Raw genomic sequence first — 25,461 nt, forward strand, 5'->3', positions numbered from 1 at the left:
ATGCGGCCCCCAGGCCAGGTGTCCAGGGTCAGAAGTGAAGGCAGAAGGCCCCACCTTTAAGGAACCTCAAGAAGCATGGGGTGGGGGCAGTTTCAGGTCTGCCTCATGGGCCAGGGAAGCTGGAGGATACCTGGAAGGGGAAGCTTGCAATGATCCAGAGAGCTGGAGGGTCTAGATGGTGGGGGTTGTGGCTCTGCACTCCAGGCCCTGGGACAACCTGACCAAGCTGGGGAGGATGGGCCCGGGAGCTCTGTTCAGCGCGGGAGAGATGGGGGTGGGGAGCATGCTGGCTGGCTGGACCCTGGAGGGGGAAGGGAGAAGGCATGGGAGCACAGGGCAGGGAATGTGACTCACTCAGCCTGGCCGGTTTCCAGAAAACCCTGTGCAATCAGCCAGAGAAACACATTTGAGAAAACAGAATTGTGAGAGTAACTTTGAGGCCTTGGTTGCCATGGGAACATATCTGTAAATACTTAACTGCAAACATTAAGTGACACACAGGGAAGAGAGAGGCAGCAGTGCTCACGCCGCAGGAGACAGCCGAGCCCACAGTGCCAGCCTCTCCTGGTTCTCACACCCTCCTCCTGGGGCCTCTGGCCTGGATCCCTTGTCCCTGTGAGCCCAACATTCTGAGTGGGAGGGTTCCACATGGCCCAAGGCTCCCATCCTGTCCCAGTTCTGCCTGGTCCCCATACCAGACCCCTAGGACCCTCACTCCCAGGAGCATCCCTGCCCAGAGGTGACTGGGCCCAGGCCATCCCATTTTCCTCCCCTCGCTTCTAAGGGATGGGCACAGTGAAACAACATATAAACAACATATAAATCAAGAAAATATTTGCAACAAGTAGGCTTAAGAGACACAAATGTCTTGCCTTCTGGAGCCCCCAGCCTAGCTCATGGTCTGAGCCCTGCCCCTGCTGCAGTGCCTCTCCTGGTCTGCCTCTGTTTAGGGCCCTCCCCAATGGCGCGGTGACTGAGTGGGGGCTTGGGAGGGATTTCACCCCAGGAGCCCTCTCTGCCTGGCCCAGCATTGCCTGCTTGGATCCTGCCTACTTGCTCTTAGCCTTTCTGGGCCACAGATCCCTTTGGGGGACTGAAGAAGCATTTCATTCTTCCATTGAATTGTTCCACAGAAGGTTAGCAAGCACAGCCACCTGCCAGGTCCTATGCTAAGTGCTCGGTGACCTCTGCCCTCCTGGGACTTACAAGCTAGGGAAGAGATCAGAAAGTATGCTACAATCCCAAAGGAAAGTGATGACTACAGCATGTTAGCCAGTGTTCCTGGTCAGGACTGGGCCCCGCTTGGCTGGAGCAGAACTGGGAGTGAGGGGAGAGTAGCAGGAGAGAAGGGGAGGAACCTATCGGATCTTGCAGACTGTTGTTAAGACTGGATTTTTATTTATTTTTTTTGAGATGGAGTCTCACTCTGTCGCCCAGGCTGGAGTGCAATGGTGCAATCTCGGTTCACGGCAACCTCTGTCTCCCAGGTTTAAGCGATTCTCCTGCCTCAGCCTCCCGAGTAGCTGGGAGGTGTGTGCCACCACACTCAGCTAATTTTTGTATTTTTAGTAGAGACAGGGTTTCGCCATGTTGCCCAGCTGGTCTCAAACTCCTGACCCCAAGTGATCCACACACCTCGGCCTCCCAAAGTGCTGGGATTACAGGTGTGAGCCACCGCACCCAGCCAAAACTGGATTTTATTCAGAGTGGAACAGGGAACCACCAGGGGCCTTGAGCAGAGCAGTGACATGCACTGTCTCATTCTGATTGCTGTGTGGACACAGAGGACAGTCAGGAGGTCACTGCAGTCACACCGGAGAGGTGGACATGGCTGGGACCAGAGTGGTGGCTGTCACGGTGAGAAAAGCTATGATCCTTCTTGGAAGAACCAGCATCTGTAGATCCTTGGGCCATTTTATACACACTCCCGAGATATTCCTGGGCCCCAAGGCTCAGCCATCACTCCTTCCTGCAGCCCTGGGTTGAGACCCCAGCCTCCTGGGCCTCTCACCCTAACTCTAGCAGACACCTTTAATCCTTAGCCCATTCGTGGAGCTGTGGCCAGCAGATCCCTTGAGCCCAGTGCAGACCACAGAAGGAGGACAGTTAATAGTAGAACCATGCACCATTGGTGGCTGCGCTTCTGGCCAAGGGACTCCTGCTTCCCAAACACCCAACAGCCTCTGCTGAATGCCTGGAGAAGGCAGCCTGCTACTTGATGGCCAGAGGGCACGGGGTCTGGCATCTGGGCCTTTACATGGCCCAGGCCCCACCGATGAATCTCACAGAGATTACAATGAGCGAAAGAGGCCAGGCACAGACAACTAGATTAATGTATGAAGTTTTAGAACAGGCAGAACCAAAAAATGGTGAAAGACGTTCAGAGCACTGGGCGCCTTTAAGGAACCTGTCTTTGGGGACCCTGCCTGGAAAGGGTCATGAGGGAACTTCTGGGGAAACGGAAATGCTCTATATCTTCACAGGGGTGTGTGTCCACATTTGTCAAAACTTATTACATTATATCCTTAGGATGTATGCATGTCACTGTTTGTAAATTTTATCTTAAAAAAAAATAGACCTAAAAAGGATGACATATCCCAGATAACGCTAGGAGAGTTTGCTGCCTAGGAGGACCTTTCCTTCTGGGGACAGTGGCCCTGCACCTTGTCAAGGGCTCTGAGCCAGCTGCTGCGGGAGGACCGTGCTCCGATGAGGAATGCATGTGGAAGCGTGAGAGTCTGACTGCTTGGATAAAGTGATCTTGCATTTTAAAAGAGAATTCTGAAGACAGCAATGCTTACCCCAAAGAGATGAAGCTCTAATGGTGGGATTCAAGGCCCCTTGGCAGATGGTGGGTAGTGGCCTCTCGGTGCCCTCGCCACCTGCTACATTTCACTGATAGCAGGTGATCTGCTCATAATTGTGAAGGGCCAGGGAGAGGAGAGGGAGGGAAAGAGACCTTATACCCATTCCACCCCTTCCAGTGGCCTTTCCACTGGCCTCCCAGTTCACTGCACCCCCTGATGCCTAGCCTGGCCTTCAATCTCCCCTGCTCCCCTCTTCTCTCCCTGCTCACTGTCAACATCTCCCTAGTTGATTTCTGGTTGTAGGCCTGAGCTGCTTGCAGAGTCTGGCCTCATTCTGGTGTGTTCCTCACCTGGCCCAGTTAAGGCCTTTGGGTGGGAAAAGGCTGGAAGGGAGATTCTGCTCCCTGGTTTGGCCCTTGGGGGTGAAGGGGTGTCCTCCTGTTCACTGCTAACTTGCCAGCCCCAGAACTGCCACCTAGCCAAGACTGACAGTTCAACAGCTTCCCTTAGGAAACAGGAGGACATGGAATGATGCTGGACCATCGATGGGGCCCACAGGTGGGGCACTGATGTGGGCTGGAGCAACAGGCAGGGCTGTTAGCGTTTCAAGATTGGGGAGGACTGCCATCAGCAGGGGAAGGGTGACAGAGCCAAACTAGGATGCCCACAAGTCCCAAGGTGCCAGAACAAGGCCAGAGTTGCCTGTTGTCCTGGACTAATTGTTAATAGTGTTCCCTTTCAAACCAGTGAGGGTCCCAAGGGTCCCAATTTGGGCAATAAATTATATGGTCACCCAACACATTAAAAACAAACAGGCCAGGCACAGTGGCTCACACCTGTAATCCCAGTGCTTTGGTAGGCCAAGCCAGGTGGATTGCTTGAGCCCAAGAGTTCAAGGGTCAGCCAGGGCAACAGGGCAAAACCCTGTTTCTACAACAAGTACAAAAATTAGGCAGGCATGGTGGCATGCACCTGTAATGCCAGCTGTGGTCTCAGGAGGCTATAGTCTCTCTGTAACACCTATAGTCTTAGGAGGCTGAGGTGGGAGGATGGCTTGAGCCTGGAAGGCAGAGGCTGCAGTAAGCCGTGAACGTGCCACTGCACTCCAGCCTGGGTGACAGGGCCAGACCCTATCTCAAAATAAAATATGAAACAAACAAACAAAAAAGATAGTTGAATGGCCATGCCAAGAGGCAGGGATGCACATGGGTGTGCCAAGTCACTGGAATGAGGATTTTTGTGGGGGACAAGGAGAAAGGAAAGAGATAGCAGAGAGGAAAGGGACAGGGCCGAGGGTGTCTGCACATGCGGAGGGCTTCAGAGCTCCTCACAGAGCTCCTCTCCAGCTCAGTGGGACACACCAATCTCACACTACCACATCTGCAAGAGAAAGCAAAGACCCACACAAGTGACACCATTGGGCACAGGTCACACAGCCTGCTGATGAACCAGGACAGAACCCAGGCCCTGACCCCCAGTGCAGTTCCTCTTCCTCTCGCCGCCAATGCTGGAAAGATCAACTCTAGTTTTCATCTGGGTGCCTGCCTTCGGATGCTGTATGTTGGAGACTCCCCATGCCCACACCAGGATTTCGAATGGGGATGTGAAGTACAGATCATATTCTACCCATTACTAAGTGTTTGATTGTAGGTGAACTTCTTAACCTCTTTATGTGCCTCCATTTCCTCCTCTGTAAAGTAGCAATAACAATAATATTATTTCTGATGACTGGTGCATTGCAAGAGTTCCAAAAATAGAAGTCGTCTTCTCCCCAGATGCCTCCCTGCTTCCAGCATGCTCTGAGCCCTCTTGGCATGGAGTGGTCTCTGACCTGGGCCAGTATGTTTAGACTTATCACCACTTGACACAGATCTACTGCTGCTGAATTCCAGGATAATTTATGTCTCATTTCAAAAACTAACCCCTTATCTACCTGCAACCCATAATCCTTTCAGCTTGTTAGCCACACCATCCCAATCTGGATTCAAGATCTGCCAAACCTGGGCTTCTCAGGCATCAGCCAGGCCTTCGGCACCAGTGACCACTGGATGACATCTTTGAGGAAAACAATAAGAGGAAAAGGGGACGTTTGCAGCCCTCCTCATTCATTCGGGCAGAGGCAGGGATCTGGGACGAGTCAAGCCAGCATCCAGGAGAGGCCCAGGGACTGGTGCTTTCAGGGCGCCCCCTCCTGGAGGGAGGTGAGGCACAGCTTGGGGAAATGCCACCTCCCTGCTTTCAAGTCAGAGCCCCAGAGACAGAAAGAGAATTGCAGTTCACCTACGTGGTCCAGAAAGACAAACAACGCATTGCATGTCTTCCTGCCTGAGACCCATCAATTCTATCTGCTTGAAAAGCAGACTATAAACTAGCAGAAAACAGAGAAGTTTACCTTCTGCATTTCTTCCATCTTCTCTAGCAAAGAGGCTGGTCTTCAGGATGGGAAATGTAGATAAATGTCATAAAAAGAGAATTAATATCCAAACAAGTCAAGGAGATCAAATCTGGCCCCATAAATTAGGTTGTATTTCTAGGACAGAGCAAATTGAGCCATGGCCTCAGGTGGACAAATGAAACAGGTATTCCACTGACAGAGCTGCTGCAGGTCACTTGAGACACTGTAGAGACAAGAAATGGACAAAGGTCCAAGTTTTTAAAAGGTGAAGAGGCTGGATTCTAAAAATTAGCAGGCTGGCGATCTTTAAGACAACCTTTGGCCAAGTTCTAGAATAAATTTGTCAAACTGATGGCTTGAGAGCATTTGGGGGAAAATGATGGTGACTTAGGAACCACAATGGTTCACCAGGGTGAGCCACAGCAGGGAAGCTGGGTGTCTGTGTTGGTAAGTGGGTGCCCCATGCATAGGAGCAGGGCCTAAGCTGGCATCATGTCACCAACTAGGGGCAGATGGCAAAGTTGACCAGGGTAACTCAGAGCTGGCTGGACAGAAAGGGAGGTTCCTGGTGACATCTATGGCCATGGCCCTTGTCTCTGGTACCCTCCTGTTGAACATTTTGATCAAGAATTTCTCAAAGGTGGGAGACTTAGAAGCTGATTTTAAAATGTGCTGATGACCTGAAACTGGTCCGGAGGATGAGATGAAGGACAATACATTCAAAATCCAAAGACATCCCCCCAGCAAAGTTCTCATTCTAGACACAGAACCATGGGAGTCCCCCGGCCTGCCCCAACCCTCACCCGTGCCACAGCGGAAGTACAGATATTCAACAGCTTCCCTTCTAAAGCCCCAGAATCTGCACTCCTTTTGGGATGGGGGGGTATTGGAAGTTGTAAAATTGTTTATCTGGAAGTTGTCAGGTGGTTGGTGGGTCAGCTGGTTAGCTAGTTGGTTTGTTAGTTGGTTGGTTTTGGTGATCCCTTCCTCCCTGACCCCCATATGTTTGATGTGGTAAAGAGATAAGCACACTTTGGGGTGCCAGGCTCTTTTGAGAATCTGATGGAAGCTCTGAATCTATTCTCCAGGAGAAATAGCCATAGACACGAAATGGTGCTGACCGTTTCAAAGACTTCACAGTCCCCTCTAGCCCATCAGATAACCTCTTAGGATACCATAGATTTCTAATAGCCAGTCCCTGCTAGGCAACTCACCTGGAAGTCGTCGCACCTCAGCATGACTTGGTCTGTCCCTTCCTTCCTGCAGGAATAAGGACAGTGATCTCACAGCCTACAGTGTCTGGAGTGGGTTAAGTTGTCTTCTCCCCAAATTTGCATCCACCCAGAACCTGTGAACATGGCCTTATTTGGAAATAGGGTATTTGCAGATGTAATCAAGTTAAAATGAGGTCATACTGGATTCATACTGGCCCTAAATCCAATATGATTGGCATCCTTAGAAGAGGAAAGAAATTTAGACACAGACACAGAACATACAGAGAGAGCACCACGTAGGGATAGAAACGGAGACTGGAGTGACGCAGCTACAACTAAAGAAAGCCAAGAATTGCTGGGAAACAGCAGAAGCTAGGAAGGGGCAAGGAAAGAACCCCCACTGGAGACGTTAGAGATCATGTGGCCCTGTCAAAACCTTGATTTCTGACTTTCAGCCTCCAGAACCGTGAGAAAATAGATCCATGTTGCTCTAAGCCACCCAGTTTGTGGCATTTTGGTATGGCAGCCCTGGGAAACTAAGACTGTGCCCGAAGGAGCCTGGGCTGAGGATGCAGGTCCCCAAGGGGTTTCCACGAGCCCAGTGGGCCCACGTCTAGGCTTCCACCCCTCTCTCACCCCAGCCCCCTTTTGTGGGGTCCTGCTGGTCCTTCTATCCACCTGAACCACTGTCATCAGACAGCCCTGAGTTTTGCCTATGAGAGGGTTACAGGCCACTTGAAGAGAAGTTAAAAATCCCAGCACATCCATCATAATAAGTTTTATTACAGCCTGCCAGTTTAGACTAATGACTAATTTACTGTATAAAATAACAGCAGTGTATTTTTTATTTTGTTAATTAATTATCTCAAACAAAGGTGAAATTTATAAAAGTGTCCAGAAACGCTGCACGTTGCAAAATCGCCTTGCAGCAGGAGATGAAATTATTACTAACACAGGATCAAGTTATTACTGTATTGACTTAGTTACTTTATGACTTTGTAATGGATTTCTTCATTATTTTCTCGGGATTGTGGCATTCTGATTGCATTAAAGTCTGTTAATCTATGCAAATATCATTAGGCACCACTAATAACTGCAGCAAGTTTCCTCCATTCCAGGGACTGTGCTAAGTACCTGGCCTGCCCAGGTCACTTCCGGTGGCAGGGAGAAAAGCCAGGCAGGAGGAAGTTCTCCTGGGACACCCCCTCCACCCACAGTCTTCCCAATGCTGAATGAGTGGGCACTTCTGTGGGGTGGTTTGAGGGCCCCAGGAAGGTCTCCTTGCCCTGAGCCATCTCACATCTGCCCCCACTTGCCCCCAAATGTCACCACAATCCTCCACTTCTTTGGATTAAGGCTTTGGACGGTCTTGTTAAAATGCACCTGTACTGGAATGAAAAACTCATTGACGCAGTATCCACCATTGTGCCTGGAACTGACAAGGTGTTCAGTGGGAGTGTCGTAGTCCATTTAGGCTGCTATAACAAAAATACCATAAACCAGGTAGCTTATCAACAATCGATTTCTCACAGTTCTGGAGGCCAGAATGTCCAAGATTAAGATGCCAGCAGATTCCATATCTGGTAAGAACATCTCGCTGTAATTGCACGTGGTGGAAAAGAGGTGAACAAACTCCCTCAGGCCTCTTTTTTTTTTGTATAAGGGTGCTAATCTCATTCACCAGGGCTCTGTCCTGATGATCCAATCACCCCCCAAAACTTCCTCCTCTTAGTACCATCACCTTGGGGGTTAGAATTTCAGCACGTGAATTTGGGGAGGGCACACACATCCAGACCACAGCAGGGAACATAGGCATTGCTGTGTTGGGACAAGGAACTGGTCAGTTCCACGAGGGTTAGAAAGAGGCTGAATCTGATTATGAGTATAGTAGAGTTGGCCAAACTCAGATGTTCTAAGGGACAGCTGTGGACCCTGGAGACTTAAGAGGGATGTCCCCAGTGTGGTGGGACAGAGGAGGTTGATGAGTAGAGGGAACCACCCTGTGAGCAGCCACTGAAAGGATTCTACAAATCAAAAGGATTCTAAAAACCCGTGGCCTCATGCCCAGGCCCTCAGGTCAGCCCTGTGGCAGGCCTGATCATCCCATTCTCTAGCTGAGGAGATAGACTAGGCTGAACCCCTGCCCCAATCACAGGGCTGGTGGGAAACCAAATCCAAGCCTCCAGCCGCTAAATCCAAGGTGATTTTCACATTTTATCTTCGTTGAAGGCAGACCCTGACCACACCAGATTGTGGGGTAGAAAGAGATGCATCTGCACGTCCAGGCTCCCTGCCCAACCTTGAACTTTCTGACATGAACCCTCCTCTTGAGTACATGGGTTACAGTCACTATTCATTCTCACAGTGCTTCCCGAGCTTGTGTTGTGAGGCAGGGATCACACTAGGGCCTCCCGGCAGTGGGAAGACGCACAACTCCCAGCCTCACATCACCAGAAATGCCGACTCATGTCCATAACTGAAAATTGCCAGCCGCGGTGGCTCACACCTGTAATCCCAGCACTTTGGGAGGCCGAGGCGGGCAGATCACCTGAGATCGGGAGTTCGAAACCAGCCTGACCAACATGGAGAAATCCCATCTCTACTAAACATACAAAATTAGCCAGGCATTGTGGCACATGCCTGTAATCCCAGCTACTCAGGAGGCTGAGGCAGGAGAATTGCTTGAACCCAGGAGGCAGAGGTTGCGGTGAGCCAAGATCATGCCATTGTACTCAGCCTGGACAACAAGAGCAAGCAAAACTCCATCTCGAAAAAAACAAAACTGAAAATTGTTGTGGATCATGTTGTAGAGGAGGCTGAAAAGGCTGATGGAGAAAGACAGACAGGAGAAGGAGAAGAGGGGAAGACATAGCTCTCAGTCTCGGTCCCCAGGTGATTATTTTCACTCTCTTGGTTATTACTATCTTGGTCGAATCAAAGGATAAATTTGAGGATTAGCCCCAGAGGAGGGCAGAAACTAGGCCCAGGTTGTAGTTTGAGGTGAGTTTACTAACTGTAAGTCTGGGATGGTCCCTGCTTCCCTCCCACCACGATCCTTCCCTCTAGATAGTTAATGTGTGCTCTTGTGGGTGAGATGCGGTAGGCCTGAATTCAGCTGCGGCACTTTCTCCTGCTCAAGCTCCCGCTGCCCTTCTTGGATCAGCATTTCCAGACTTCTCAAGGTTAAGGAGCCATTTTTAACATCAAAAATTCATCAGTGCCCCCCTTGACAGATGTTTTACTTTGAGTATCCATTGTTTGAGAGAATGCAAAATGACAAAATTCCACCTTGAATTCAGCAATGCTTTTAAATGGATTTGTATTTTTAAAATCACAACAGCATCTAGATGCATTTGAAAAATAGTCACATATACCTGTGGATGAAGCTTTCTGATGCAGTCAGCAGACAAAGCTTGAGCTGCCTGGGACCCATGTTCAGGGGGCTCCACTGCCCTGGGCCATCCAGCTGCTGTGCATGGACAGGGAAGGAGAGTTGGGGCTGGCAGGGAATATTCCCTTCAGCCCAGCCACCTTCTTTGGCCTCCCCAGCTCAGCACCGTCACCACCCACCTCCTAGACACCAGGCTGCCCTCAATTCCCTAGCATCGAGCCCTCTCCCAGCCATGCCCCTCCATATTGCCTCCTCCACTTCTCTTCCATTCTCAGGCACTCAAGGCGTAAAAGCTTATCAGGTCCTTTTGATCACAAAGGACATTTTCTGGCAAAATCAGTCATGTGGAGGTGACCAAGCCATCACATTTCAAAAACTTCCCTGAAGAGGGCAATGCCCAGTCTGCAGGCTTAGAACCCAAAAGATGAAACTCCAGGGCTGTGTAATACTCCATGTCACACAATAGAGAAGGCAGTGCAGCCACCACAGATACCCGGTCCAGCCCCACCTGTGCCACTTACTGCCTGGGGGAGGTTCTGCCAGTTTCTTAGCTTGTCTGAGCCTCAGTTAACTCATCTATCAAACAGGACTCTCATCATATTCTACTGGAGCATGGTAGTGAGAAGTGGACAGGATGTGTGGAGATGGCCAGCTGGCACAGAGCCCACCATCAGGACATCCAAAGGGCAGCTGACAGTGTCCCTGATAGCAGAGTCTGGCTGTAGGGGAAGGGAGGTGGGGGGACAAACTGGGGCATACCAGCTAGCAAGCGGGGGCCTTCCCCTGCTTCCTTCACTCTCAGACCACCTGCTCCCGGCAGAGCAGCCCCACAGTGCTTGTCATCCCCAGAACTCCCTGGAGACTTGTGGGTGGGAGGACCATGTCTTGATTTTCAAAATACAATTCTCCTTGAGCACTTGAGCTGAGTAATGAAGCTCTTTGCATTCTGTCCTCTGAGCTCCCATCCCCAAGTTTCCATCCTTCTCCCCACCCTTCCCTAGAGAGGCAGCGCAGCCTGACCTCAGTGCCCTGTGGCCTCAGCCATGAGGACACTGCAGCATGGCAAACTCTTCCTGCTGCTCCACCGTGTACTGGCCCCTCTGCCAGCCCCCATCCCCTCTCACCCCAGGATCCCCCATCATGGTCTGCCCTCCACAGCTGGGCCACTCAGGCCCTAATTTGGAAGCACTTTTCCTGAAGGATCAAGTCTACTTCCTGCATCTCCTGACACAGTCCCTTGTGCATAGTTTGTTGAATACTGACTGCCAGACTGAGTGGTGAAAAGCAGGAGAGGTCCAGGGCAGCCCCAGAGCTGGCATGCAGGTTTCTGAGACAGAAAATTCTCTTGTGCCACTCTGTTAAAGGAATTTCACGGTAACCAAATATTGCCACCCTTAAGAGGCAATATTTCTGTTCTCTGTTCTCTAACAACAGAGAGCAGGCTCCTCTGTTGTTAGCAATGCCAGTCACATACCAACAGATAATATGTAGCCACCCTTCAAAATAGTTTGTTCTCTCAAGAAAGCGAACTCTCCCCTTCACAATCTCATTAGTCATTAGAAAGAATCAAGGCTTGCAGATGGTGCAGCCCTTCCAGGTGCCCAGAGCCGCCTGCCTTCCTGAGCTCAGCAGGGCCTCATGACCATCCTCTGGTAAGCAGGGCAGCGGGATGCCTTCTGCGTGTTAGATGAGAGCTGGAGAGCTGGGCCACCTGGTTCAAAGCCTGGCTCTGCTGTGAGTTAGCTTGGGGATCCCCAGCAAGTTGGTTGCCAAGCATCTCTGTGCCTTCGTTTCCTCATCTGTAGAATGGGGAACAGTGGTGCCCACTTCATAAGGTTAAAGTGCTCTGAGCTGTGCTTGGCCCATGGTGTGTGCTGCCGTCATCCTCTCTGAGGGCATGGTCTTTGACCAAGAGAATAATGCATGGAGCTCTGCATAAACCATGTGGGCCAACACCTGCCATCTCACCGCAGGGCTTAGGAGCAGTGCTCCCTTAGGAGCAGGCACCTATAAGGGAGACATCCCTCCATGCAGGAAGAGAGGACCTCATTGGGTGCAGTGGAGGCTTGAGAGGTCATTTCAGCCTGCCAGTAGGTTCAGGAAAATGTCAAAGAGAATCTTCGGGTGTCCACAGTAAACCAGCCCAATTGCAACCTATATTAACTGCAAACCCACTGGCAAATGTAGAGATGCAGGGACCTGTGTTGAAAGAGAAGCTGGTTCAAGATAGGTCTTGAACAGAGCAGCGTTCCTTGTTATTTTGAGAGTCAGCACCCCAGCAGGTGTGGTTGGTTGTGACTGATTTTCTGACCTTTGCATTTAGACCTCATTACCTGAAGTCCTCAGAAGCATCCTGGCCACCCATCCATCCACATTTACCCATTGCTATTTATGTGTCATCCATCATAAATCTATCTGCTTTCTGCAATCATTTTTCTCTCATCTGTGTATCTATCTATCATCTAACATTTAATCTGGATATCTAGCATCTATTAATCATGTCTACCATCCATCCACCTCTATGTCTATCTGCAGTCCATTATCAGTCATGAGTTAATATACCATGTACTTAAGCATGGGCCCTCTGCGTTCCTTGGGGGTGGGCAGCAGGGAATCCAGGAGGGCCATGGTGGCTGTAACAAAGTGGGATAGAAAGGAACCCGGAGGCCTGAGAAACAGGGGCCTGGGATTCCCCACTCAGAGCAGGGCTGGCTGGTGGATGAAGGGGGAAGGGGCACAGGAGAGGAGAGAGGAGGAAGAAGAGGGGGCTTGCAAAGCCCTCAGGGGCTAAGCCGCATGCTGACCTAGAGAAGTCCCCTCACCCCGCCTCCCGAAATTAGTTCAATTGCTTTACAGGGTGACTCCTGAGCAATGGGAAGGATGGCCAGGCTCAGGCAGGTGTCAGGGCATAGAAGGTGGGTGCTGCCGTCCCTGCACCAATGGGGCCCAGAATTTTGCAGTCGAAGGGCTCTATCCCAGCAGGCCAGTGGAGGGCCAGGGATGCAGTGCCTGAGGAAAGACGAGCAGCCTGGAGAAGACCAATCCCATTGCATCCCTTCCCTCCCTGGCTGCATGTTGGTATCACCTGAGAAGCTTTAAATAACCAAAACCAGAAATACTGACATCTGGGCTCCCAACCAATCCCTCAAATCTGTATCTCGGGGGCCAACCCGAGTCACCTGGCTTGTCGAAGGCCTCCAGGTGATTTCTATGGTGGCCAGGGCTAAGGACCTCTGTCCCATGAGATCTAAGACACCTGTTGTTCATCCCTGAAGGGCTGTCCTGAGGGCGCAGGGGCAGCTGCTGGTGCTACAGGGCAGGACTTGGGCTCTGGAGGCACATAAGACAACGTTCTTCTGGGCTCCCTCCTGGGTCTCGTAGGGAGGCCAGCAGGCCTTCCGCAAGTGATCAGGAAGCATCATTCCTGCAACTGGGTGGTAATGGAGGAGGCTGGGCCAGGTGGCCTCTGAAGACCCACTCCCAACCCAGGGTCGCTAGAGGTTCTCGGCACAGTGTTCAGGTGTGGGGAAGGCACGTGGTGGCTGCAGCCACTGGGTCAGTCTCTTTTGATTCCAGTGTGACTCCTCCCAGGTTAGACAAGTAAGGAAGATGCTGAGGCCTTGCACCTCCCCGGGAAGATGGCCAGTGGGCTGGTAGGCAGCTTCTCTATCGCTGTCCATCCACAGAAAGCCAAGCCCCACTGTCGATATTAAAAATGGGCTGTGGGTCACAGGGGCAGGGGGTTTGCATGGCTGCCCCCGGCGCCGAGTTTTTCACTGTGTCTCTGGTGATGGCGGGAGGCACCGAGGAGACCCATGCCCACTCACCCTCTCTGTGCGACTGTGGAAAGTTGGATCACAACTGGGAGGATTTGAGGCCCCATGAGGGTCAGCCTGTGGCTAATGTTGGAAGGCCTGTGGCCAGGTGGTCTGCAGACGGCGACCACCGCCCCGCACACAGCCTTATCACTGTGCAGCTCTGCGCCCAGCTAACGAGCCCCCGCTCCGCGGTTAATAGAGACAAACAGCTTTAAGTGAGTCTTTTATTTCTTCCCCAGCATTTGTGGCCACCTGGAGTAGATTCTTTGCCCTGTCAATGAGATGCTTTTAACACCATTCCTTGGTCTCTCCTCTTCTTGCCCCTCCTGCCCTGTAGACCACCCTGTCCTCCTCCTCCCCTGCAGAAACCTCCCCCAGCCCATGCTGGAATAGCCCTGCTTTGTCTGTCTCCTTGAAAGCCGAGGACAAACTGGCCATAATTTATGCTCCCGCGTGATATAAAGGAAAAAAAAGGCCCCATTATGTTATAAATTATCCTGCGATGGGTGAAATGCAGGAGAGTGTGCCAGACGCCAGCGGAAACCCCATTAGACAACAGAGTTCGGCTGCGAAAAGTCCCCACAGAACTCCAGGGCCGTCTGTCGTGTGCCGTGTGCCTGGTAAGGATAATGTAGCAGATCAAATGTATAATCAGTTACCTGGAGAGACGGCTGCGCGCCACCACCCCAGCAAAAGGTGACTTCTACATAGAGCCACTGTGGTGTCCCAGGCTCCTGCTGAAAGGCCTGACTCAAACTCATAGGGCAAGGGTCCGAAGGCCAGAGAGGGAGGCAGTAAGGGGGCAGGTGGGGACAGTTCCCAGACCCCTCACCTGTACTGAATCCCAAGGCTCAGCTTCTCCTGACTCAGGGTCCCTAGGCCAGCTCATCTCCTCTCAGAGCGCAAGAGATGAGAGTGAAGGAGCCATTCCTGGCCCCCCAGAGGGTAGCAACAGACCCCAAGTTCTGGCTCTGGTTCTGCAAACATACTGCAAGCCCCTCAAAGGCACCCCTACAAACCCCTTTCTCAGGTGCCACACCCCTACCCAGAACAGGCCCCAGGGGCCAGGGAGGGGCTTCGGGCATAGAGGGGATAGTGCAGTTAGAGGAGATTCTGCCAGCAGGGCAGACTTCCTGTGTGATGACGAGAGAGGACATTTTCAGCCCACATTCAAGGGAGGGGAAGGCCAGAGGACTCAAAAGGAAAAACTACCTCCTCGAGCACCTAGGGGACTTCAAGACAGGCACGCTGTGATCAGAGGGAAGGGCAGGACTGGGGAGGGATTGTGAGGCCTAACTGGGACCCTGGGCAATGGGGAATCCCATGAGCCCACTCCCTTGCAGCTAGCAGCAGGCTATGGGTGCCCCACCCACTCACCCCTTGGGGCTCTCAACCAAAGCCCTAGCCCTCAAAAAGCAATGTGGTTATTGGGCATTTTGCCAGCGGTCTGTGCAGAGATGGAGGGGTGGAGAGGGAAGAGAGGGAGTGAGAACTCCAGGCGGTACCCTCTTCTGCCCGGGGGGAAAAGGAAGACCCCCAAAGCTCAGCTCGGTCCAGACCGCCTGGGGCTGAGTCCTGCCTTCACCAGTGACTGGGTGTGAGTTCTTGGGAAAGATATTTAACTTCTCTGTGCCTCAGTTTCTTCATCTGAACAGTGGAAATAATCAAATACCTGCCATACCTGTAAAGTGCTGCTCTCAGTGTCTGGATCATAGTAACTGGGGGCAAAATGAGAACCATTGTGATTCTTCTTGTTGCTCTTACAGCCACCACCTGGAGGACTGAGTCAGAGCCACAGCCAGGGGCAGGGCATCTCAAGCCTGGGGGAGGGAGGTGGAGTTGACTGGGCTGAGCAGCGCTGGCTAGGGCGGTAGGGGTTCTGTGATGTGGGAGTTGGGTCCTGCAGGCTCTTGTCATGTAGGGCCTGGGTGACATTGTGTTGGGCCACAGGAGCAGCCATGGGTGCCGTGGATGAGGAACCAGATGGAGCCAAGGGAGGGCATGGTGCGCTGTGAGGCCAGGCGCAGGCAAGAAGAATGGGCCCAGGGTTGGAGGCCCAGTCCAGGCTTCCAGAGGTCAGAGGAGAGGGGCCAGGCCTTTCACCTTGGGGAGGTGCTTAGATCAGGGTGGGTGGGAGAGGAGGAAGGGGTGTGTGTGTGTGTATGTGCATTGGGGTGTGTGTCTGTGTGTGTTATGTGTGTATGTTGAGGTGTGTGTTGGTGTATCTGTGTGTATGTGTATGTGCATCTGTGTGTGTATGTTGGTGTGTATCTGCACATATGTGTTTGTGTATGTGTTGGAGTGTATGGGCATGTGTGTGTGTATATGTGTATCTACGTGTTGAGGGGTGGGCGCTGGTGTGCATATTGGTGTGTGTATGTTAGTGTGTGTGTCTATGTATGTGTTGGGGTGTGTGTCTTTGTGTGTTGGTGTGTGTGTGTTGGGTGTGTGTGCATGTTGGGTGGTTGGGTTTGTGTGTTGGGATGTGAGTTGGGTGTGTGTCTATGTATGTTGGGGGTATGTATGTGTATATGTGTGTATGTTGGGTGTGTGTGTGTGTGTGTTGGAGTGTGTAGCTATGTATTGATGTGTGTGTACGTGTATGTGTGTGTGTTGGGTGTGTGGGGGTGTTGGTTGTGTGTGTTGGGGTGTGTGTCTATTTGGTGTGTGTATGTGTATGTATGTGTGTTAGGGTGTATGTTGCTGTATGTGTGTATGTTGGGGTATATGCATTGGTGTGTATTGGTGTGTGTATTTGTGTGTGTCTGTGTGTGTGTGTTGGGGTAATGCATTGCTGTGTGTGTGTGTGTGTTGGCATATATGCTTTGGTGTATGTTGGGGTGTGTGTGTATGTTGGGGTATATGTGTTGGTGCACGTATTGGTGTGTGTGTGTGTTTTGGGGTATATGGGTGGTGTGTGTATTGGGGGTGTGTGTATGTTGGGGTATATGTGTGGTGTGTATGTTGGGGGGTGTGTGTTGGGGTATACGTGTGGTGCATGTATTGGGGGTGTGTGTATGTTGGGGTATACGTGTGGTGCATGTATTGGGGGTGTGTGTATGTTGGGGTATATGTGTGGTGCATGTATTGGGGGTGTGTATGTTGGTATGTGTGTGTGTTGTGGTATATGTGTGGTGCATATATTGGGGTGTGTGTGTGTTGGGGTATATGCGTGGTGAGTGTATTGGTGTGTGTGAGAGTGTGTGTGTTGGGGTATATGTGTGGTGCATGTATTGGTGTGTGTGTGTTGGTGTATGTGTGGTGTGTGTATTGGGGTGTGTGTGTGTATGTTGGGGTATATGTGTGGTGCGTGTATTGGGGTGTGTATGTTGGGGTGTGTGTGTGCGTGTTGTGGTATATGTGTGGTGCGTGTATTGGTGTGTATGTGTGTGTTGGGGTATATGTGTGGTCCATGTATTGGTGTGTGTGTATGTGTTGGGGTATATGCCTGTTGAGTGTATTGGTGTGTGAGAGTGTGTGTATTGGGGTATATGTGTGGTGCATGTATTGGTGTGTGTGTGTGTGTGTTGGGGGTATATGTGTGGTGCGTGTATTGTGTGTGTGTGTTGGGGTATATGTGTGGTGAGTGTATTGAGGGTGTGTGTGTGTGTTGGGGTATATGCATGGTGCGTGTATTGGTGTGTGTGTGAGTTGGGGTATATGTGTGGTGCGTATATTGCGGGGTCTGTGTGTGTGTATGTTGGGGTATATGCGTAGTGCATGTATTGATGTGTGTATATGTATGTGTGTGTTGGGGTATATGTGTGGTGCATGTACTGGGCTGTGTGTGTGTGTTGGGGTATATGTGTGGGGCGTGTATTGGTGTGTGTGTGTTGGGGTATATGTGTGGTGCATGTTTGGGGTGTGTGCGCATTGGGGTGTATGTGTGGTGCATGTATTGGTGTATGTGTGTATGTTGGGGTATATGTATGGTGCGTGTATTGTGGTGTATGTGTGTGTGTATGTTGGGGTATATGCATGGTGCATGTACTGGTGTGTGTGTGTGTGTGTGTGTGTGCTGCTGCTCCCTCCTACCACACACCCTTTCACACTCCCTGCTTTTGCACGTGCTGTTCCCTGGCCCGCAATGCCCGCCCCTTGCCTCTCCCACAATGCAAACCCTGCCCATGGATCATTCAGGGTCCAGCGCAGGCCTTTTAGGTCTTTCTCAGCCCCTCATACCTACAGGGCTCATCACTCCATGCTCTGTGCCTGCAGTATGTCCAGTGCCCACTCATCTCCAGGGAACACTCATTTCCTACCTTCTGAGGATTCCTGAAGGTCAGCTCCTTGTCCCTTGCACCCATCACCATGCCAGGTTTATAGCAGCCCCATCCCCAACGCTCATTGAGCAAATAGATTCATTTATTCATGGCAATGTGTATTTATTGAGCGTCTACTACATGCCCGGCCATTTAAGAATTGGACCTTGCTGCATGAATGAACGAACAGGGACATCTCATTCATGGAGGAGAGAGGTCAGGGGGCATGGAGTGTGGGTGCCTGTGTAGCCCTTTACATGATATTACCAGACTTGGCTTGGTTTCAGAGTGAGGGGGAGCCACCACAGGGTTTCAGCAGGGGAGAGACAGGGTCTGCCCTGGATTTTAACGCCCCCCTCTGCTGTTTTGTGGAGAGCAGACAGCAGGGGCTTGCTGGGTGTCAGCACTGAGGAGGTGACCGTTGTGCCTGGGTGGCTCCAACCTCAGGGGAGAAGGAGGAGGGATGGCGGACCCTGAAATATCTGGAAGGCAGCGCTGGCGAAGGAGTGCAAGTGACGGTGACTCCCGTCTCCTGCCTCTTCCACTCCAACATCAAACAGCACCAGGCCTGGAGGGAGCCAAGCAGATCAAGGCCAGCACTGCCCCCTTGGGGGCGGGGCAGAGCGAGTGAGGGTCTTCATTTGCATCCCATTGCAGGCCCCCAAACACGTCCTGATCCCAGCAGCCTTTGATCTGGTTTGATGTCTCCTTCAGCCTTCTTCCCAAGCAGGAAGGCTTTCATCCTCAGAGGCGGCTCCCAGCCCAGCTGGCTCTAGCACAGTGTGGTGGAGGGAAGGGGAGTGCATAGCTCTCCACTGGCTCAGGCTCAGAGCCCTCCTGAGACCTGGCCCGTGGTGACCCTGTGTCCCAGGTGAAGGAACTGGCTCTTGGGAGGATGGCCAGCCTGGTCACATAGCTGCAGGTTCTTGACTCCAGTGTGGACAGTGGTGCTGGAAACTGTCTGCGCTGACCTGATCAGGGGTAATTGCTGGGTTCTCAGCCTTCAAGGATGGGAGTGCAGATCCCTGTCCCTATCCACTGCATCCCTACTTAGAAGGCAGTTCTGCTGCTGTATGCTGCCCCCTGGGGCAGTGAGGTGGCTCTACAAGGGCTGGCAAAGGGGAAGAAAAGGAAGCCTCTGGGTTTTCGGGTAGAGTGCTCAGGCAACCGTGAAAACTGCACAGATGTAGATTCAGATGAGTCGCTCATCCCTTAGGAACCATGGGTGCTTGACAGATCTGGTTTGGGAGACTTCATGGAAATGGCATGTAGGGATGCTCAGTACCGTTAGGGGAAATGTCTGTTTTTGCACAACCCATGTAGACCTCCTGGTGGAGGCTGGAGAGCATCTCAGTGGTTCTCAAAATGCTGCTGGCTTCTCTGACTGACCTGGGCTGGCACGACTTTGCTCAGTTTGATGTCCCTGGTGGTCCTCTCTACACTCCCAGTGGTGGGAGTGGGCATCACCCTCCTGCCAGCTGGGGTCCCCATGGGTGAGCAGTACTAATGGTTACAACATTCACAATAGCTGGCACTTATTGAGCCTTTTCTCTGTGCCACACATGTGCTAAAAACCTCATTTAATTCCAGACCTGCCTGGGGGGTTATATGCCTAGCCTGAGCCTGCACAGCCAAAGTGTGATGGAACCAGGATTTGACAAACAGCCTCAGTTAGTATCTGGAGGACACCATTGGCCTGGCCCTCCTGTTGAGTCAAGTGTGTCTCCCCGTCCCTTGCTACTGAAGGTCCTCCCTGATCCACAGGTAAAGTTAGAGATGGGGGCATGTCCTTCACCCTCAGAGTCACTGCCTGCGGGCCCAAAGAGAGTAGAAGACCCTGGGATCCAGGAGGCACCCTGGGGGGCCACTGCATGGGATGAGCCTGGGCTCCAGCCTCTGCCTGGCAGCTGAGGAGCAGATTCATGGGGTGCTCTGGTCTCCGGGCTCTTGCCCAGTCCTTGTCACTCCCCAAGACCAAAGACTCCAAAGCAGGAAAGAGGCCTCCAGCTCAGTCATCGTGAATATCTGGCATTTTCTCTGCACCCCCAAACTGCTGCCTTTGAGCCTCCAGGTCTCCTAGCAGCCTCTCTGCCCAACCCACCAGCCACTAGACCTCAAAGCCATGTACTCCCCACCCTGGTCCCTGACCCCAGCGTTCTCCCCAGCTCAGTACCCCCTAACCTTCCCTCAGCAGCTGGAGGGAAGAGAATAGTAAAAATCTACTGTGGTAGTAAAAGGCATTAACCATCTGAACACTCGCCCACAGTGCCCCTGCAACCGTCTATCCTTAAGCAAGAAATATTGTTTAATGCTGATGGTAATGAGTGAATCAAATTGTGAAAATTAAACTGGAATTTGAGCATTAGTGCCAGGATGCTGGCATTTGGCGAGTCAAGTGGTACTGCTGTTACCTCCCTCCTCACCACTCAGGGGCCCACTCACCCTGCCCGGCCAGCAAGATGCTTCCCACATGGCTAGCGTGGGGCAGCAGAGAAGGCACAGCCCTGAAACATCCCCCGTAGGGGGTTGGGCTAATCTTGAGGTTCCACTGAGGGTGCCCTGGGCTCTCCTTCTAAAATACAAATCCTTTCAGCCCGAGCCCCATCCTTCCCTGACACCCTGAATAGAGTGAGCTTAGGATTTTTTGTCTCCCTCATGGAGGGACCCATGGGAGGATGCAAGAGATTCTGGCAGCCAGATTCCATTGTCTTTTCGTTAGCACCTATCACTTCCCCGGGTGTCACCCAGTGCTTTTTACAGGTTGTGAACCAGAGCTCACGGTTAGACTGGGGTTTAAGGAAAATTAAAAAGAGTCCTGAAGTCAGAGGAATGGGTGATGTATGCGTTGGTGGAAAGGAGAGCAGGCAGGAGGCAGGTGAAGAAGCAAAGTCAAGCTTCCTCAGGGTCCCCTTCTTGCAAAGCTGCCACAGGCAGGGACCACTTGGAACAGGTGAAAAGGGCAGCCAAAGGTGTCCCTCCACCTCTCCGCCTTTGCTCAAATTCTTGTGTGGGCCTGTAGTCCCTGCATATGTCCCATGCACTTCATAATCCAGCCCACCTCCTCCTGGAAGCCATCAGGGCGTAGCTAGTTCCTCCTCCCCCTTCTAGCTTCTTCTGGCCTTTATCCCAGAGTTACTGGATGTATCTATCAGGCCTTTGTTCTCTCATGAGGGGCTCCAATGCAGAGGCTCTGGGCCTATAGACCAAAGACTCTGGACTCTCCAGGAATCTCAGAGCCATGCACAACTCTTTCACCCCAACCCCTTAAAAGAGAAAACCCAGAAGCGCTCCCAAAACTCATCTCAGATCCTCTGTTCTAACAATTCCCAGGCACACAGTGAGTGCTCAATCAATGCTTGCTGAAGGGGCAGCCAGAGGGGAGACGCAAAGTATGTCAGGGGTTTTGTCCAGCCCCTCCTGAGGTGGCTGTAAGCACCTTCACCTGACACAGAACTGGGAGCTTCTCCTGTCCACAATTTTATCGTCTTCCCCCAGCCCCAGCTCCTGCACAGGTGGGGTGGTGAGTACAGACTCTGCCTACTCCCCTATGGTGGTTAGACATCTGGGAACAAAGAGCCAAGCTGCCCTCTCTGGGCCCAAGCAGGGCTGGGATGAGCACCCACCTCCTGTTGCCCAGCCCTCTGGGGAGTCACACTCCTGTTCCACAGAACCCCAGATGCTCCCTCACACCTGCAGGCACAGACACGATTTAGAAGAACAGATGGCAGCAGCAAGGGCTTTGTGATCATGAAGTCAGGGGACCCCATGAGGCTGGATTGAGTCTAGGCTCCAGCTATGGGCAACCTCCTGTGCATCCTGGGCTCCTTCTCTGCCCCAGGCTCCTCATCTGAAAAAGCATGAAACCCTTGGTGTTATCCGGGGCCCTGCCCACCTCTGCCACTCTATGGCCTTGTTCTTCCAGGTGCAGGGACAGCAGTTCTTGAGGCCACAGTGTGCCAGCACTGCTGGCCTTTGTCTTGTTTGGGGACTTGTGTATTGTGGATGGCCTGTCTCTCCACCCAGATGCCAGCTCCAATGAGCAGCTTCATCTCTCTTGTTTACCACTGTAGAAACAATGCTTGGAACAGTGTCCGGCACAGAGAAGGTGCCCAGTGAACAGCTGTTGAGAGACTGTAGAACATGCTTGCTCCCCTTGCTCTGCCCCTTGACCAGGTGGAACCCATGAGGCCTCAGTCTCCTCAGCTCAGGTCAGCGGATTTTGTTGTGCTCAGTTTCCAACTCCCAGGGCTGAGCCCCTGACCTGAGCTGGGCTCTGTCAAGAGAATTCTGGGCTCCTAATGCCAGCCTCCAGTTGCTCACCACATCTCTGGGCCCCCAGGGGGTCTCAGCGACCTCTCACTCATTCTTCAGCCCATCCCCTCACTAACTCTGAGGCCACTCCTTGCCTCAACACCTTGGCCCAGCCCAGCAGCACCCGCCTGAATGTGTCTTCAGAGGGGCAGCCCCCCAATAACCCGACTATGGGAAGCAACAGGCTCAGGGCTGAGGGCTCACCAGAACATGGGTACCACCAGAGCCTCTCCATTACCAAGGGTCCCAGCTTAGGCAGCTGGGCAGCGGCCAGGGCCTGCTCTGCCTGTACCAGTAGTCAGGGGCTGTGTGGATGGAGGAGGATGGGCACGGGCTGGGGAAACAGTCATTCTCCAAGACTCTTGCGAAATTGGCATCAGACCCAAGATGCCAGCGAAATGGTACCGTTGGTTATCTGATGCAGCTTGAGACAGTGCCTCAGGAAAGTAGATACAAAGGAGGTGGGCAGAGTGGGTAGGAGACAGGGAGATGTTGTCAATCTCAGCTGGTCAGCCACAGCCTCAGGATCTAGTCCAACCTGTTGCTTCAAGTGTGTTCCCCATCATGAGATGTGGGTCCTCTGACTTCTCCTCTCTCCCTCTTTGACCTCTGCCCTCTCACATTACGGGTGACCTTCCAGGCAAAACCAAGGCAGGGCAAACGAAGGGAAAACAGCACTGCATTTCCTCTTCCTCTTGCATGGAGAAACCTAAGTAGGGGCCATCACCATGGTAATTACCTCTTGGCAGGCGCTGGGACCCTAGCCACCGCCATGATAGGAGCATCTAATCATATCCATTTCATAGATCCCAAAACTCAGGTGTGGAGCAGGAGAACGGGAGTGGGAGTCAGTGGGCCTGGCCCAGAAGGAAGTCCACTCATGAACTCAAAGTCCCTCCAGCCCCTGGTCTGAGAGACAAGCCTTAGAATCACTTGCAAAAGTCACAATACCCAGCTGGAGGACGGTGCAAACTGAACACATTTGAGGATCCTGGAAGTAGACATTTGAGTTGGGTGCGGTCAATCCATGACTACCTGGAGGAAGTGAGTCTGAAGCTGGGTTTCTTTGGTATCTTGCAGCCCTCCAGAAAGGTAAGGGTGGCTGTAGTTTCCCTGGGGAAATCCAGATGGGGAGGAAGAGGGGGAGCCTGGCAGCTTATATGTTTAGAAAGGCCTCGAGAAGGAGGCGCTTAACTGAGAACTGCACAGTAAAGGGAAATTTCAGGGGAGGGGAACGAGGAATTAGGAAAAACAAAAACAAAAAAACCCCAAAACCGGCAAAAAAGGAAGTGGCTGGATAGAAAGGCACATGTGGATGAATTTTAATGCAATCAGAAAGCTGTTATAGCAATAATAAAGGAATGCATTCAGACGTCAGGAGAGGCGAAGGCGAGGAGCTGCAGTCTCCGCATGTAAATCAAGCTTGGGCAGAGGAGGTGCCTTCTCTTTCTTTCCTTTTTCTGTCCAAGTGAGGAAGTGGAATTTTTAGCAAGAGGGCCAGGGATTAGCAGGGGCGGGGTTTCATTTCTAAGTCTTTCTGGAAACCCTATTCGATTGAGCCTTTAAAAGGCACTAAAGGTTGAGGGGGAGGTAGGGGGAACACTGGGGGCTGTGCCTGGAGAGAAGAGTTTTAATTACTCCACAAAAGAAGGAAAAGCTCCCATTTCACTTCCAGTAAATTGCTGTTGCTGCTTCCAGGAGTGAAACATAAGGGCTCCCCAGTCTTTCCTCTGTCTCTGTCATCTTTCCCCCCTGCCCTCTTCTCCCAGCTCTTTGCCTCTAATTCTCTTGTCTATGTTTCCTGCCATTTTCTCTCCCCCGCTCCCTTTCTGCGCTGAACTCTATCTCCTCCCATCCCACTTCAGCTTTTCTCTTCCACTCTCCCTCTCTCTCTTCCTTCTCCTTGTTCCCCAGAGCCTGGAGTAAGTAGGGGAGGGCTGCACACAGAACCCTGGAGATGGGGTGGGGGTGTGCCCCAAAGTATTGCCAAGCCAAAGGAGCCAGAAGAGCAGCTTGAGGCAGATAGTGGGGCCGGGGCTCTGGGGTCCAGAGCTTTAGCTGAGGCCCACCCTGTTGGAGGGCCAGCTAGTGTTTTTTGACCCACAGGTGGTAACAGGGACCAGCAACTGTGCCCTATAGGTTATGGGAGGAGCTGGGACCCGGCATCACATCATCATTGAGAACTGGCCCAGTGCTGAGTGCATCTGGACTGAGGAGTACCAGCAGGGCAGAAGGCAGGAGGACTCTGCAGGTGGCTTGTGGAGTACAGGGGCCTGGAAGCTTCCTCTGCTTTGCTTCAGAACCCGGGACAGACCCTCAGCTCTAAGTGAACTCTCCTGACAATTTGGGCAAGATGGGGGTTCTCTGGGAGAGAAGGTACCAACCACCTTGAATACAGAAGGACACAGGGTCCCTGAGTGCCCATGTGTTCAGAGGAAACCATGAACACATGGCCATTTGCAGTTTTGGGGTCTGCATTTCTGCAGCTTTGGCTGTGTGTCAATCATGTAATCATCCACAAACATCTAGCGAATGCCTGCTGAGTGCAGCCACCCCTGGGACTCTGTTCCAGTTCCTATGGCTGCATACCAATTTAGCCCGAAACTGAGTGGTGTAAAACAACCGTTTATTTTGCTCATGGATTCCGTGGGTCAGGAATTCACAGGGCACAGCATGGAAGGCCTGTCTCTGCTCCAGGATGTCTGGGCCTCAGCTGGAAAATTCAAAGGCTGGGAGCTGGAATTATCTGAGGTCTCATTCATTCACATGTCTGGTGGTTGATGTTGGCTGTCAGCTGGGGCCTCAGTTCCTTTCCATGGGGACTCTTCTGCATGGGCTAATTGGGGGTTCACAGCATGGTGGCTGGCTTCCACAGAGCCAACACTCCCCCCCAAAAGAGAGGCAAGTGGAAGCTGATCTCTTTTATGACCCAACCTCAGAAGTCACCTGGCATCACTTCTGCCATTCTTTATTTGTTAGAGCAGTCAAGGGGAAGGAATACGCCCCCCAACTCTCAGTAAAAGGAGTGGCAGTCACACTGAAGTAGCAGCTTGTGGGCTGGGGGTGCCTTCTGCTGTCATTCACCAGCTGCTGCAGGTGGATACAGCCCCGTGTGTGCATGCCTTGTCTCCCCGGGCACACAGCGTGGGGTCAACAAAGCACTTGATACTCATCCCAGGTGTGTGGGGGCTGCTGAGGCATCTTCAGGAACAGGCACCCCCAAAGTGCCCAGGGTCGAATTTTGCAGCGTGAAGAAATAGGAA

The 25,461-nt window shown here is 52.1% G+C and overlaps 1 protein-coding gene across 50 annotated transcripts in view; it reads left to right on the plus strand.

Moving 5' to 3' along the window:
* CELF4 (CUGBP Elav-like family member 4) overlaps positions 1-25,461 on the plus strand; it is a 323,954-nt gene that overhangs the window by 265,474 nt on the left and 33,019 nt on the right. The gene's annotated exons all lie outside the window — the stretch shown is intronic.

Source organism: Nomascus leucogenys, chromosome 4 (genome assembly GCF_006542625.1).
Source record: "Nomascus leucogenys isolate Asia chromosome 4, Asia_NLE_v1, whole genome shotgun sequence".
Taxonomy (NCBI): domain Eukaryota; kingdom Metazoa; phylum Chordata; class Mammalia; order Primates; family Hylobatidae; genus Nomascus; species Nomascus leucogenys.